The sequence below is a fragment of the Saimiri boliviensis genome, chromosome 10, assembly GCF_048565385.1.
Source record: "Saimiri boliviensis isolate mSaiBol1 chromosome 10, mSaiBol1.pri, whole genome shotgun sequence".
NCBI classification, from domain to species: domain Eukaryota; kingdom Metazoa; phylum Chordata; class Mammalia; order Primates; family Cebidae; genus Saimiri; species Saimiri boliviensis.
In genome coordinates this window covers 38,843,488-38,859,212 of record NC_133458.1, presented here as the reverse complement: position 1 = coordinate 38,859,212, position 15,725 = coordinate 38,843,488, and the positions used below count along the sequence as shown (strand labels likewise).

At 37.1% G+C, this 15,725-nt stretch overlaps 1 protein-coding gene across 2 annotated transcripts in view; it reads right to left on the bottom strand.

Moving 5' to 3' along the window:
• Positions 1 to 15,725, bottom strand: part of CTTNBP2 (cortactin binding protein 2) — a 482,785-nt gene that overhangs the window by 393,233 nt on the left and 73,827 nt on the right. Inside the window, exon 3 of one of the 2 annotated variants that reach the window (XM_074379165.1) lies at positions 915 to 1,069. The exons of the other annotated variant lie outside the window; for it this stretch is intronic. The gene's annotated coding sequence lies outside the window, so the exon portion shown is untranslated. The remainder of the gene's footprint in view (positions 1 to 914; positions 1,070 to 15,725) is intronic. 2 annotated transcript variants of the gene reach the window in all.

Genomic DNA, 15,725 nt, shown 5'->3' with positions numbered 1-15,725 from the left:
TCCAGATGTCAGCCAGAGCACTCCTGTGTGAAGTGTCTCTTGGGATAAACGGTGGTCAGGGAGCCACTTGAGGAGACAGTCTATCTCTTATCAGAGCTCAAGTGCTGTGTTGGGAGCTCCATTGCTTCCTTTAGAGCTGCTAGGCAGGGACGTTTAAGTCTGCTGCAGTGAAACTCACAACCGCCTCTTTTCCCAGGTGCTCTGTTCCGGGAAGTAGGGGCTTTATTTATAAGTTCCTGATGGGCTGCTGCTTTTTTTCAGAGACGTCCTGCCCAGCAAGGAGAGAGTCTAGTCACAGTCTAGCTGCAAAGGCCTTGCTGACCTGCCACAGGCTCTGGCCATATGCTGTTCAAACTTCCTTTCAATTTTGTTTATATAGGCAAGGTTAGAATTGCCTCAGTAATGGCCGACACCCTTTCCCCCACTGAGCTTGACCATCCCAGGTCAAGCTCAAACTGCTGGACTGGCTGTGAAAATCTAGAGTCAGTGGGTTTCAGCTTGCTGGTCTTTGTAGGAGTGGGACCTGCCCAGCCAGATCACTTGGCTCCCTGTCTTCAGCCTCCCTTTTTTAAGGGAAATGAGTGGTTCTGTGTTGCAGGTGTTCCAGGAGACTGCTAAAATGGCCACCTGGTTTTGTGCTGGAAACCTGCACAGCACTGGTGGGAATCTCCTGATCTGTGGGCTATAAAGACCGTGGGAAAAGCACAGTATCTGAGCCAGACTGCTGGAGTGTATGGAAAAGTCCCCGATGGCCTCCTTTGGGTAGAAGAGGGAGTCTGCTGGTCTCTTGCACTTTCTGGGTGAGGCAACACCCCACCCTGCCTCAGTTTGCCCTCCTTTGGCTACACCCACTGTTGAACCAGTCCCATTGAGATGAACCTGGTGCCTCAGTTGGAAATGCGGAAATTACTCACCCTCTGTGTTGCTCTCGCTGGGAACTGTGCTCTGGAGCTGCTCCTATTTGGCCATCTTGGCAGAAGTCCTCGATTCAACTACATTTTTTTAGGACAACATATGTATTAGATGTTTCTGAGCAGCTATGCTGTGTTCCATCATCCTTTGCTTTTTTCTGTCCAAAAGAGAACACCAAGACTGAAGCCATTGAATCAGCCTTTAATATCTATTTTTCTTAGGAACAATGAACCAGTAACAGAGCTGAATGAGAGCCATTTAACAGCCTGGGGAAAGCATGGCATTATGTTCATGTCCTTGTCAGAAAACTGAGCTAAATAGAAAGCCTCATGCTGCAATATAATTTGTGTTAGACTTACAGATTGAGAGAAAAGAGATGTTCAGCTATAACACTAACATTTTAAGTGTATGCCTAAGGGGTGTTAATACAGGAAATGCTAAATATTCAGCACTATCACTCAGCTTTGCATATAGGGAATGCAGGTTTAAAGGAACAAAAGTTCAGGCTTGAAGAGAATAAAATATATTCTCAGCTGTGCAGGGTCTCTCATGCCTGTAATCTCAACACTTTGGGAGATTGAGGCAGGTGGATCACTTGAGGTCAGGAGTTCTAGGCCAGCCTGGCCAACATGGTGAAACCCTGTTTCTACTAAAAATACAAAAATCAGGTGGGCATGGTGGTGCACACCTGTAGTCCCAGATATTTTGGGGGCTAAGGCAGGAGAATCACTTGAACCTGGGAGGCGGAGGTTGCAGTTAACTGAGATCACACCACTGCACTCCAGCCTGGGCAACAGACTGAGACACTGTCTCAAAAAAACAAAACGAAAATAGATCCCAAAACAAAAAATATATTCTCAGAGATCGTTCTGAGGGACCTCATGGAAGGACTACAGAGAAAAATTTCATCTCTCAGTGATGGTGGATAGCTATCACAGATTGCTTAAATGTATCAAAAACTTGGATCTTTTTGGTCTCAGCTGGTGAAATCACCTCCCTCGCTCCTGTTGTCTAATACCTATTGAATCACTGCCCATTCATCAGTAGGTAGAGTGGACAAAATGGCCCTGCTTCATGGAGAGTAAGACTTCCCTCTCCACCCAAATAGAGAGGCTTGCTGGTGGAATGGTGCTTAGATATTTTACTCCCCATTAGCTGTGTATCTCTGTTGAACACACTATGCCTGCTTAACATGTGCATAACGTAAAAAGCCCAACATCTACTTCTCCTCTTGTACATACTTTTCTATACTGTTAAAATGAGGTAAATAGGAAGAATCATGTCAAATCATAGTGGTTCAGGATATTTATTTCTTCTAAGTGCAACATTTTTTCTTTCAAGTATCAGCTGCTTTAATATATGGGATGGCTATTGTGGACTTGTTTTTATTATCCCTACTGAAAACTCTCTGAAAAATAAGTAATTCAAAAGTTGAATTTCTAGGGGCAATTCAGTTACCGTTGCTTTGGAAACAGTTCTATGTATATCTATGAACTCAATTGATATTGAACCAACATTTTTTAAATATCAAAAATAATTCTCATTTTCCAGGTACTTTTCATTCCTTCATTGTTGATTGAGTAAGGCTATTCAAATTGCATAGAAAAGGATATTATCAATAGTAACATCTAACCTGCACTTTCTGCTATGGGAATTACGAAAGGATATAGAATTAGTTCTTTGTGTTGAGTCAAGGATGTTTGGAGTTAAATTCTGGGTTCCTTCATGACATTATGAACCTCTGTCTCTTTTTAATAAAGGAGAGGTTGCTTTGTGATTCTCTGAAAAGTTCATTTAGGAAAATTCAATTAAATTTTTACATGTATAGATGCAATTAATAAATAGCAGCAATCTGTTGAAAATATTTAAGATAAGTCTGCAGGTACTACTCCTCTGTCCTAACATAATTATACAATTGGCAATGATTACTATTATTTAAGAAGAAAACCCACAAATAAATAAATACCAAAGTTATCCCTTCAAGACATCTCCCCTTAGTGATATACTTTTAATGGTAGAAAACACAAATAACAGAATCTTGGTTTTTTGGTTTTTTTTTTTTTTTTTTTGAGACAGAGTTTCGCTCTTGTTACCCACCCAGGCTGGAGTGCAGTGGCGCGATCTCGGCTCACCGCAACCTCCGCCTCCTGGGTTCAGGCAATCCTTCTGCCTCAGCCTCCTGAGTAGCTGGGATTACAGGCACGTGCCACCATGCCCACTAATTTTTTGTATTTTTGGTAGAGACGGGCTTTCATCATGTTGACCAGGATGGTCTCGATCTCTCGACCTCGTGATCCACCCGTCTCGGCCTCCCAAAGTGCTGGGATTACAGGCTTGAGCCACTGCACCTGGCCAGAATCTTGGTTTTGAAAGAAACTTTGGATGTCCTCTAAGATTTGAGAAGTGAGGACCACATCTTGATGAAGATAAAAATGAACGATGATGTTGTGGTGCAAGGACTGTGAACTGGGACTATCTAGTCAGATGGAAGACACGGAAGGTGCTGCCAAAGGCAATCACAAAGCTGTTCCAGAAACAAAATATATGCCTAATGGATAAATCTAATGGCCCAGGCATTTTGTAAAGCTACATCCTGCTAAAAATCAGTGCATCTGGTAAATGTATGACTTGTCTTTAAGACAAGTTTATTTTTCAGATTTTAGAGAAAGCAATAAACTCAGTTACAAAGGCTTCAGAGGGTTGATGAAGAGAAACTGAGAGAAACCTTGGGACCATGACATTTTAGAATATATAGCAGTCCAGAAAGCTTGTATTGGGCATAGGCATTAAGGTCACTAGTCTTTGAAAAAGTAAACAGTCAAAAACTTCAAAGAAACTAGACTGACACCTGTGGTCACCCATGATGGAATAAAGAGAGTAGGAAGGAGTTAGAACACCATTACAAAAGAATCCCTTGAGAGAGAGAGGAGAGAGAGAAGTGCCTGAAGTCATTGGTGTCTACATAGAGAAGTCTGTGCTGAATTCATCCTTTTGTTTTTTATTTTAAAGGTCAAGAATGCTGAGATCTGTAAATATCATACAGGTAGAGCAGAAACTCTTCAGAATGAATTAAAGATTGGGGAAAAAACTGAGAAATTAAAGAGAACTTTTTAGGTGCATTCAGATAAAAAGACATTGTAGAAAAAGTATGATAGACTTTCTGAGCAAATCAGACTAGGAATCCTGATTTGCTCATGACTAGCTGGGAATTTTGTTACCTAACCAATTTGAGCCTTAGTTTCCTCATCTATGAAATGGTTACCACACCCCAAAATTTCTAGTAAGGATGAAATAAAATTTATAAAATATTTAGCCCAATGGTTGATACATAATTAGTTATATTTTAAAAGCATTCTGCCGGGCGCGGTGGCTCAAGCCTGTAATCCCAGCACTTTGGGAGGCCGAGGCGGGTGGATCACGAGGTCGAGAGATCGAGACCATCCTGGTCAACATGGTGAAACCCCGTCTCTACTAAAAATACAAAAAATTAGCTGGGCATGGTGGCTCGTGCCTGTAATCCCAGCTACTCAGGAGGCTGAGGCAGGAGAATTGCCTGAACCCAGGAGGCAGAGGTTGCGGTGAGCCGAGATCGCGCCATTGCACTCCAGCCTGGGTACAAGAGCGGAACTCCGTCTCAAAAAAAAAAAAAAAAAAAAAAAAAAAAAAAAAAAAAAAAAAAAAAAAAAAAAAAGCATTCTACCACCAATATTATTATTAATAATAATAAAGACCGAATTCCTGAGGCTTATAACATGTTAATAGGAGAAAAATTGAATTCCCATTTTATTTACTATAATGTTATGTATCTCTTAACATTTTGTTTCATCTGCACATCTGCATACATGATAAGCATTATTTCTTTCAACATTTGAGACTATGGTGAACATATTGGTTAGGAATAGAAATTTTGGCATTCCTTCAGATTGATATTGAATCAGTAACTAATCTACATGTTTTAGGTGTGATTTAACAAATTGAGCATTAATCTGGCTACATTATTATTATGTTCATCTTTCACCATATTGTCCATATGAATATCTGGGAAGTCAAATTAACTGTTAATATTCAAACATTTTATATGTAATATAAAGAAATATTCAACAAATGTTTGTTCAATAAATCAATGAATTAGGAACTAGAAAGAAATTGAGAAAATAAAGAGAAGTGATTATTAGGTGGTGAGATGGGGTAATATTAGTTTCTCTTATATCTACTGTTGTTATAGTATTATTTTTTATATTACATAAAGAACACTTTAAAATAATTTTTAAATGATAGCAAGATATACTTGGTACATAATGTTTCCCTATTTTATGTTTTTATAAATTGATCAAAAGAGAAGGCAAGTCTAATTTGTTGTCACTTGTTGGCTTCTGATTACTACCACATTCTATCTGAAGTGTTCACAAGTTATTTGTTCAATTATCTATGCTAAGTGCTGTCCAAATTTGATTAGCAAGCAGGTTGGTCAAAATTGATGGTTTCCACCTTTTTTCTTTTTTGACTGTTGAGAAAATATTTACCTATAAATTTAAACTATCATGTTGAAGAAATAACTAAAAATGATACGCTATTTATGAGGATAAAATACTCGAGTTTGAAATGTATTTTTGTTGTTATTGTTCTTGCAAAAGAGGCTAGACTGATTCTGAATTCATCTGTGAATCATTCATTTGGTATCAAGTAGTAATACTTCCTATTGTCTGTTACTAAATTTAAGCTGAAAGTACAAATTGAGAGACTAAATGTGCTTCTTTATCGCTTGTGACACAGGTTTTGCTTCTAAGGAGCTCTAACTTGTGGACAAAGCCAATGAATTATGTTATTAATTCATTCAATATTTACTGCATAAATTTTATCTACAAAGTGCTGTGGAGTGAATTAAAATTAAATGAAATTTATTTATTTAATAAACGTGTGATATGGTAAGAGAACAAGAGATGTGCAAACTCCTATGGTAATAAGTTTAAGAGTATTGGTGGTGAGCCAGACATGTAGTGGAGAAGGTGGCATTTCACAGATCCTTAAAGAAATGATAACATATGTGGAGGGAGAAGAAACTGGTGATGGGGGTGGGATGGGGTGCTTAGTGAAAGCAGAAAAAACTTCATAAGCAATGTTAGAAAGGGTATAAAAGTCAGGCACTTAAGGGGAGTAAGGAATATTTCACCAAGGATGAGTCTTTTACAAAGGATTTAATGAAAGACAAGCCTAACGGCAAAGGTTTGGATCACATTATGGAAAGCAGTACTTTCTAGGCTAAAAAAAATTGATTTATTCTATAGGAAATAAGGAAAGCATTGTGGCTTTTACATGGAGAAGTACATTATGATGATTACATTTCAGGGAAATTTTTCCAGTAGTCACGTTTTCAATATATTTAAGAGAAAGAGTTTCAGATGGGTAATTATTAAAAGAGTCTAAGTGAGTAATAATGAATGATAATCTAGACTGTGACATAATATGCTTTAGTTTGTTAATAAATATATCTGCATACTTAATACAATATTTTGCATTACAAACACATCAAATATTTATTCAGTATCTCCTTACTTAAAACTCAGGCAAGATATCATATTAAGGTTAATTATGGTGACAATAAAATTAAAAATAATTGTATCATTACTGACATGATATTTAATTCATGAGTATAAAATATAAGAAGAGAACTAAAAGTCTTGTAGTATTTTATAAGCAAGTAGATATAAATAAAAAAGTAACCTAAGGAAAACAGATTTCTGCCAAAATGTAAAATGGAAAGTTGTATTAGGAACTGCTGTCACCTCAGTATCTTGCCTCCCTTTCCATTTTAGTAATAAAACCCCCAAATTTATCAAGCATGTGTTCCTCCAGAATAAAGGTTATACTTCCCAGCTTTCTTTGCAGCCAGATGGGATCATGTCATTAAAGTCTGGTGAATGAAATTTAGCAAAAGTGTCCTGTGTGACTTCTAGAAAATGTCCTGAGTGGAAGAGAAAGGAATATGCTCTGTCATTTCTTTTCCTGTCAGCTGGACTGTGGACCTCATGGCTGGAACCTGAGCAGCCACCTTGCACCTAAGATGAAAGCCAGGTATTGAAGATGGCAAAGCAAAAACCCAGAAGGAGTCTGGACCTCTGATGATCATGGAGTCATCATAGTACTCATGGAGAACACATATGAGATAAACAAAAAATCTTGCTTAAACCACTGTGGTTTTGGTTTTCCCACTTTTTGCAGTCCAGACCTTATCTTGAGAATTTAATATTGTTCTAGCACTTTATTGTCAGATGCTATGAGAACTGAAGGAACCCAGAAAGTGGGATATGGTTTCAGGTCAGGCTTTGCTAAACAACTGCCACAGAGAGGTATTGGATAGGATCTGAGTGGAAGAGAAAGAGAACAAAAAGGAGGAGAATTTGCTTGGTAAAAATGTGTAAATCCGCCGGGCGCGGTGGCTCAAGCCTGTAATCCCAGCACTTTGGGAGGCCGAGGCGGGTGGATCACGAGGTCGAGAGATCGAGACAATCCTGGTCAACATGGTGAAACCCCGTCTCTACTAAAAATACAAAAAATTAGCTAGGTGTGGTGGCGCGTGCCTGTAATCCCAGCTACTCAGGAGGCTGAGGCAGGAGAATTGCCTGAACCCAGGAAGCGGAGGTTGCAGTGAGCCAAGACCGCGCCATTGCACTCCAGCCTGGGTAACAAGAGCGAAACTCCGTCTCAAAAAAGAAAAGAGAAAAAAAAGAAAAAAAAAAAGAAAAAAAGAAAAAGAAAAAAAAAAGAAAAAAAAGAAAAAAAGGAAAAAAAAATGTGTAAATCCAAACTCATATTTTTGATATCTTTAGTATTACAGATACATTGCTTCTCCTGCTGATCAAGTTGATGTAGGTAATAAATCACAAATCTGAGTATACAATAAAATGTAAACATGTTAATATACCTGTTCTACAATGTGTCACTGCTGCCTAGAAACAGTCTTCAATATGGAAGAGGGTTATTTTCCTGGTACTTGGTTTATACAGGATTATTTTCTTCCTATTATAGAAAACACAGGATTATTTTCCTGCTATTACAGAAAAGGCCTCTCTCTTTTATAACTGTCATTCAGGAGGGTTGGGTAAGAAACAGAAAAGCGTAAGAGCAATTAATGAAGAAGTAGATTTTGATTTAAATTGAACTTTCAGTCAATTTACATATACATAAATTGTCATCTGTCATATAAGACACTCAAGGATATGTTTCATTGTTACTCCAAAACAACTAAACTAAAGGATTAACTAATTATTTCTTAAATTGAGGAAAATGTCTTACATGGCCTTAATCAAAGCATAGCAGACTGAAGGAAGGGGCTTGTGCTTGGTCATTAGGGGCTCTTGGGCCAGGAGAAGTAGAAACATTGTCATGGGACAGTAACTTGGGCTTTTTAAGTATCAAGAGTGTTAGAGAGGCTCAACACAGAAAGAGTCTGCCTTGGTAAAGACATGGAAGGTAGAACCAGGTCCAGGTAGAAGTTTGCACAGAAATCTTTTATCAGGGAGGTTTGTAAGGGAGTAGGATGTCCTGGTAGGTGAACTCTGCAGAGCTCAAGAAGTCTAGAAACAAGCTGTGAGGAGGGCCAACTGGCAGGTGGATTGGCAACATATGTTAGTCTAGCCTGGGGAACTGAAGCTTAGGCCTCAGTAAGAATAGCTGGAAAATGTCAGGGAAAATAAAAACTGAACTTAGATTTGGAAAACAAGATGGAGGCTTGGTGACAAGGAAGGATGCAAAAGACTGGCTATTCTGACAAGGTGTAAGGAACAAGGTTAGAGGGGCCTTAGAGCAATATTTCCCTTAGATAAATAAGGTAACTGGGTCCTGAGCTACCAAACTATGCAGGGATGCAGGGGTCCTTTTATTCTTGGGTCTAGAAGAATGTTGAGATCATGAATGGAAGCCAACTGGCCTCACATCCAGAACCTAGGAGGTTTTAATGAGAGGCAGGCAGCTAATCACATTATACTGAACAAAAAGGATTCATCTGCAACCAGGAAACAGTTGCTGATTCAAACCCATTCTGTGAGGCTGGTTTGAGTCTAGCTTTAAATGCACTTTAGAATAAATAATGTTGACTTCTGGTCACTCTCAGAAAAACCTCTGTTCATTTTAGTTTCCTAAGTCACAGTTCTCATATTGAAATGACCAATCTCATTGTAGTTGTAAAAACTTCCAATTACATCTGTATCAACTGTTCTCTCTTCCTTAGCTTGAACCTGCTCAAGAGAGAGTCAGCTTCCTCTCCATTTTTGTGTTTTATGCTTCTATCTCTCTTCTCCCAGCTTGGTAACCCATGGTTTCCATTCAAGGTGAAGTCGCTGGGATTTGGGGAAAAGATGAAGGAAGGGAAAACGTTTAGATTGTCAGACAATGCCTTCGAGAACTGGAACTGACATTCTCTGGGCTTGGCAGGTGTTTAAAGCTCTATTTCTCTTTTGAGATGCTTTTCAATATTCTTTAGAGATAATCCCATTGCTGAGAATCATCAATTTGGAGTTCCTTTTGTGCAGGGCAATGCATACCCTCAGCTCCTAAAAATCTATGTGACACTTCCTGCTTCTCTCTTCTCTAGATCGATCATGTCTCCAGGCAATCTTCTTGAAGATCAGTGTTACTCAACCTGCTTCTCATTCTCTCAATCCTCCTACCCGGTAGATGAGAGACTCTTATGCATTCTTTTCCTTAACAAATTCTGGAAGAATAATCTACCCCAATGTATCAGCTTCTGTTAGTTCCTTTACCTGGCAGCCAGTCAGTCAACCAGTCACAGTTACCCTTCAATTTGTCTGGACTGAGACTGTCTTTTATTTTCCAAGCAGCAAAGGGTATTACAAAGCTCTTGGTGTAGTTGTTGTTGTTATAGTTCTGCTTCTTCTTCCTCTTTCTTCTCTCCTCCTCCTCCTTCTTGTTCTTTTGTTGTTGTTGTTGTTGTTGTTATTGTTGTTGTTATTTTGTTTTTGTTTTTTGATGCCTATTTTCCTGGGCAGAATAAGGGGGTAGGAGGTGGAGGACTCACAATTCTCTGATAGTCCTTCCAATAAAACCTCTTTTAATCTCCATTTCTGCCCTTTTGTATCTTCAATGTGGGTGAATACCTACAGAAAACTAGCTTTTGACCACGTCCTTTGCAAGCCTCATCTAGTAATCTCACATCTCATTTTGAAGCCAGTAGTTTGCACATATCTATTGAGGACTCGGCCAAAGCTAAGACTCAAGTACTTTTATTTTAACATTCAATCATAATCACATTCATCTACATTCTTTTTAAAATTCAGATTTCACCGTGTTCTGTTATCCCTTGTTGAATTTTTTTCTTATCAGTGTTCTCATTTGCTTATAATAACAAGGTTCATTATCAAAAATGATGCCACCCACTGACCATGATAGGACAGCACAGCGAAGTGTTTGTCAAGTCTCCTCTCCACCCCCATGTACTCACACAGCATCCCTTACAGTCACAGATGACTTGAAATTTCAGGGAGCTATCCTTTGCTATAGAAGACTTGCCAACTATTCCTGAAGTATGTCTTTCCTTACTAATTTTCGAAAGGAGATTTTTATTTTTCTCCAAGTTCTTCTTGATCCAGGTATTTCAGTAAAAGATCACGTTAACAGAATTAGGCCAGGTGTGGTGGCTCATGCCTTTAGTCCCAGCAATTTGGGAGGCCAAGGCAGGTGGATCACTTGAGGTCAGGAGTTCGAGACCAGCCTGGCAAACATAGTGAAACTCCTTCTCTATTAAAAATACAAAAATTAGCTGAGCATTGTGGCAGGCACCTGTAATCCCAGCTACTCAGGAGGCTGGGTCCCAAGAATCATTTGAACCTGGGAGGTGGAGGTTGCAGTGAGCCAAGATTAGACCACTGCACTCTAGCCTAGGTGACACAGCAAGACACTGTCTCAGAACACAAAAACAAAAACAAAAAAGTCACTTTAATATTTTACATTTTACCTCTGAACAAGAATGGTTGCACTTACATAATTAGACAACATTCCAAATTTCCATTGGCTGACCTTCAGGAAATTTGCTTAGAGTATTTGGGGTGTGTTTGTTTTTACCTCGCCTTTTTTGTATCACAGTTAGCCACTGTTTTTTTTTTTTCTTTCCTAATTAAGTTGGCACATCTGCAAAAGTTTTCCCGTGCCATGTCCAAGTTAACAACAAAGTCATTAAAGATACTCTGCATGGCTAGAGACAGTTTAAGGAACGTAACAAGCAGAAAATTTTTCTGGAAACTTGAATTCTTTCTATTTTGGTTTAATAAATGCACGGTAATAATTTAGCTTTGCTATAAGCCCAGCCTTCAGAAAACAGTAGAATACAATATTTAAAATTTCTAAAACATTATCATTTTGATTCCAGGGTAAAAAATCTGGAATTTTAGAAGTCAGTATTTAATTGACAGGCCCAATTGACAGCTTGACTCTCTCCTACTTTTGATCTTGGAGTATCACCTCATTTCAGACTCTTAGAAGAACATCTATTCTGTTGCTTTGTTGGACAGAGAGAAAGACAATAAGAGGTCTGCAACATCGCTACTATATATAAATTGGTTGGTAATATTACCAATAAAACACTACTTTATTCATTGAACAATAATTAATAAAATGTCTACTCAGTTAATAAGATAATTCAGGCATTTTATGTGTGGTGGGAAGAGAGAGAAAATAAAAAAAGAGAAAAAAACCTCTGTTTCCAAGATATTTTATATTAGAAAGCAGAATTTTTAAAATGCAGAGGGATACAGGATAAACTATAGCAACTGTCACATATAAGCTGAAGTATGTTTATAGGAGAACTATAAAAAAATGAAGAAATCAAATTATATTATGTGATGAAAAAAGAAAGAAACCAGGCATATTAGTTTGCCAAGAAAATCTCAAGGGAAATATGATAACTGTTTTATTTGTTGGCAGGATTGTCATTTGTAGAGAGAATAGATTGTGATGGCTCCTGGCTTCTTAAAGAACAAAGCCCGTACATCTCAGTCGGGCATACAAAATCACAAGTTGATTCCAGTTTTCCAAATTATGTCTTTCTAATTGCAACCACATCAGTTCCAGAATTCTTTCTTATTCCTACACTTTGCCATGTATTATTTTCCTACCTAGAATGCCTTATCCTCTTTTCTGCCTACACTTACTCATCCTTAAAAGATAATTTTGTATTTATATAAACATACAATTTCATATTGTACACCCAAACCCTCACTGAAATGACCAAAAGAATGCAAAAGTTAAAAAACAAATACCTTGGGATCGGAAAATAGGGATAAATAGTTCATACATGCTAGAAACTCTAGGGATGTCTGTTACATATACTGCATGTGGGCACAGGTAAAGATAAATCACCAAAACCAACGTGCCACTTTCCTTCTTTAAGGTAGCTGGTATTTCAGAGAGCGAGTCGAGGAGATCCAAGGCATTTCTCATGATATAGACAAGAAGCAGACCTCCAAGAATTTCTTTTGCTATGAGAGCTCAACAAATTCAATAGTAGCTGTGAGGGGATCTGTTGGAGTTTTTAAGCTGCTATTTCAACTGGAAAAATGTGAACAAAAACACCAGGGATGAAGACTAGATTAGTTTGTGTATGGAGAACATGTCAAACAGAAACCTATATTCAAAAAGTTGGTCCATCCTTCTACTTGATGTGAAAATGATGAAGCTATAATAATCAAAGCACCTAACAATCAATGTTTTCATGCAACAATGACCAGAAAGCATGATTTCAGAAACAAACTTAATATATATGAGTTTTACTAATTTCTCTTAGCTCCTGTTTCCTTGGTTGTAAAGCAGAGATAATGATGATAACATAACACGTAACACAAGATACTAAAAGCATTATAATTTTTAAGCAGGCTAATGCATATTAAATGATTAACACAATAAGCACCAATAATTCCTAGCTTTAGGATTACTATTACCAAAGTATTACTTTGATATAATGAAGTTGGAATTTTAAATCACTTAGGAAATGATCCTACAATATTAAGAATTTGAGAGAAAATGAGTTTGACCGTTAGTTTCTAAATTACTTCCTATAATTGATAGTGAATAGTTACCCTCAGAATAAAGTCTTTTTCACAAAACACCGAAGACATAATACATAGAGAAAATATTATTTGATTTGCTACACAGAAATAAAAATAAAAATGTTTAATCAGTCAAAAACATATTAAGCAAAACTTAATGGCAAACCAAAATGTGGGGAAAATATTCACAACATAATTGGGAATTTAAGTGTTTGTAAGACATACACAGAACTTACTATTTAATAAGAAAAATATAAACACATTGCTTAAAAATCCAAATATATTTTTAAATTTCTTAAAAATGAAATTAAGTAATGCCTGAATGCATTCAATAAATATTTATTTAGCACCTGCTCAATAAACATGTATGCCTGCTATTGGGATTACAGGCTGAAGCCACTGTGCTCGGCCCCTCCCACCTTCTGTAGTCTCCAATGTCTATTATTTCACTCTACATGTCCATGGTACCCATTGTTTAACTCCCACTCATAACTGAGAATATGTGACATTTGACTTTTTGTTTCTGAGTTATTTCATTTAGGATAATGGCCTCCAGCTCCCTATTTACATATATTTGAATTTTTTAAATTGTTATTTATTTGGGGGATACAAGTACAGGTTTATTACACACATATATTGCATAGTGGTAAGGCCTGGGCTTTTAGTGTACTAATCACCCAAATAGTAACATCATACCTAGTAGGGAACTGTTCAATCTTCACTCCCTCACTACCTTCCCACCATCTCATCTTTCCACCTTTTTGTTTATTTGTTTGAGACAGAGTCTCACTCTGTCAACCAGGTTGGAGTGCAGTGGTGCAATCTCGGCTCACTGCAATCTCTGTCTCCCAGGTTCAAGTGATTCTTGTGCCTCAGCTTCCCTAGTGGCTGGCATTACAGGTGCATGCCACCATGCCCAGCTATTTTTTTTATTTTTAATAGAGATAGTATTTAGCCATGTTGACCAGGCTGGCCTTGAACTCCTGGCCTCAAGTAATCTGTTTGCCTTGGCCTCCCAAAGTGCTGGGATTACAGGCACGAGTCACTGGACATTGCCCCTCCCACCTTTTGTAGTCTCTAGTGTCTATTATTCCACCCTGCATATCCATGGTACCCACTGTTTATCTCCCACTCATAAGTGAGAATATGTGGTATTTGTTTTTTTGTTTCTGAGTTATTTCATTTAGAATAATAGCCTCCAGCTCCATCCATATTGCTGCACAAGACATGATTTTATTTTTTATTGAGTAGTATATTCCATGGGGTGTGTCTGTGTGTGTGTGTCTGTGTGTTTGTGTGTGTGTGTCCCATTTTCTTTATCCAGTCCTCCTCCATTGATGGACACTTAGGTTGATTCCATATCTTTGCTATTGTGAATACTGCTGTGATAAACATCTGAATGCTAGTATCTTTTTGATATAATGATTTCTTTCCCTTTGGATATATACCAAGTAATGGGATTCTTGAATCAAATGGTAGTTCTATTTTTTAAGTTCTTTGAGAAATCTCCATACTGTTTTCCACAAAGGTCATACTAATTTACATTCCCTCCAACAGTAGATAAGCATTCCCTTATCTTGGCATCCTCACCAACATCTATTGTTTTTAGACTCTTGAGTAATAGCCATTCTGACTGGTGTAAGACGGTATCTCACTGTGGTTTTAATTTGCATTTCTCTGGTTAGTCTTGTTGAACATTCTTTCCTGTTTGTTGGCCACTGGTATGTCTTCTTTTGGAAAATGTCTATGTCCTTTGCCCACTTTTTAATGGGGTTATTTGTTTTTTCTTGTTGAGTTGTTTGAGTTTCTTACAGATTCCAGATGGTAGCTTTTCATCAGATGCATAGTTTGTATATATATTTTTCCCATTCTGCAGGTTGTCAGTTTACTTTGTTAATTGTTTTTTTTCCTGTGCAGAAGCTTAGAAAGACATATAAAGTATTCGACTTCATGAATCTTATCTTTTGAAATAGTGCTAAGAGCAGAAATACATATGATCAACAGACATGAAAAAAATTTCCTCAGTAAAAATCAAATACATGAAAATCAAATCAATATACAATTTTTGACCAATCAAACATCCAAGATTTTAAAACATACACAATGTTTACAACATAGTGAATTAGAAACTTCACCAGTAAGATAAATTAGAGGTAGTTTTTGGAGGGCAATTTGGTAATAGTTATCTAATAATTTTAAAAATTATTTTATCCAATAATTCAATTGCTTACAGTTTACTCTTAGAAAATATTCAGTGGTGCATGGAATATTTTGATCATGATGATGTAAAGTTCTGCATTATTTTTAAGAATAAAAAATTTAAAACAATATTTTGTTTCTGTAACAGTTTAAGTAAATTGAGATCTATTTGCAAAACAGACTACTATATAACTCAAAAACATTAAAAGGAATATTTTACAAATTAAAAAAATACATTATTGTGGTCTTATTAAATTTAAAAGAAAGGCTTACAAAACACTCTGTTAAATCTGGCTCTTTTGCATAAAAGTTTTTATATATGCATAGAAAAAAACATTAAAAAATATTCACTAAATTAGTAACTATTGTATTGTTTGGTGAAAGTTTAATACATGATTTTTGTTTGCTTTATCTTTTTCATATTCTCCAATGATAAACATTGAACACAAAGTTTATTATACGTAAGTAGAAAATTAATGAAAGGAAGAAAAATCTAGCTAGAATGAACCTCCTCTTTGAGGCCTTATTAGTCCACTTAGCTAGTTAAGCTGGGTTACC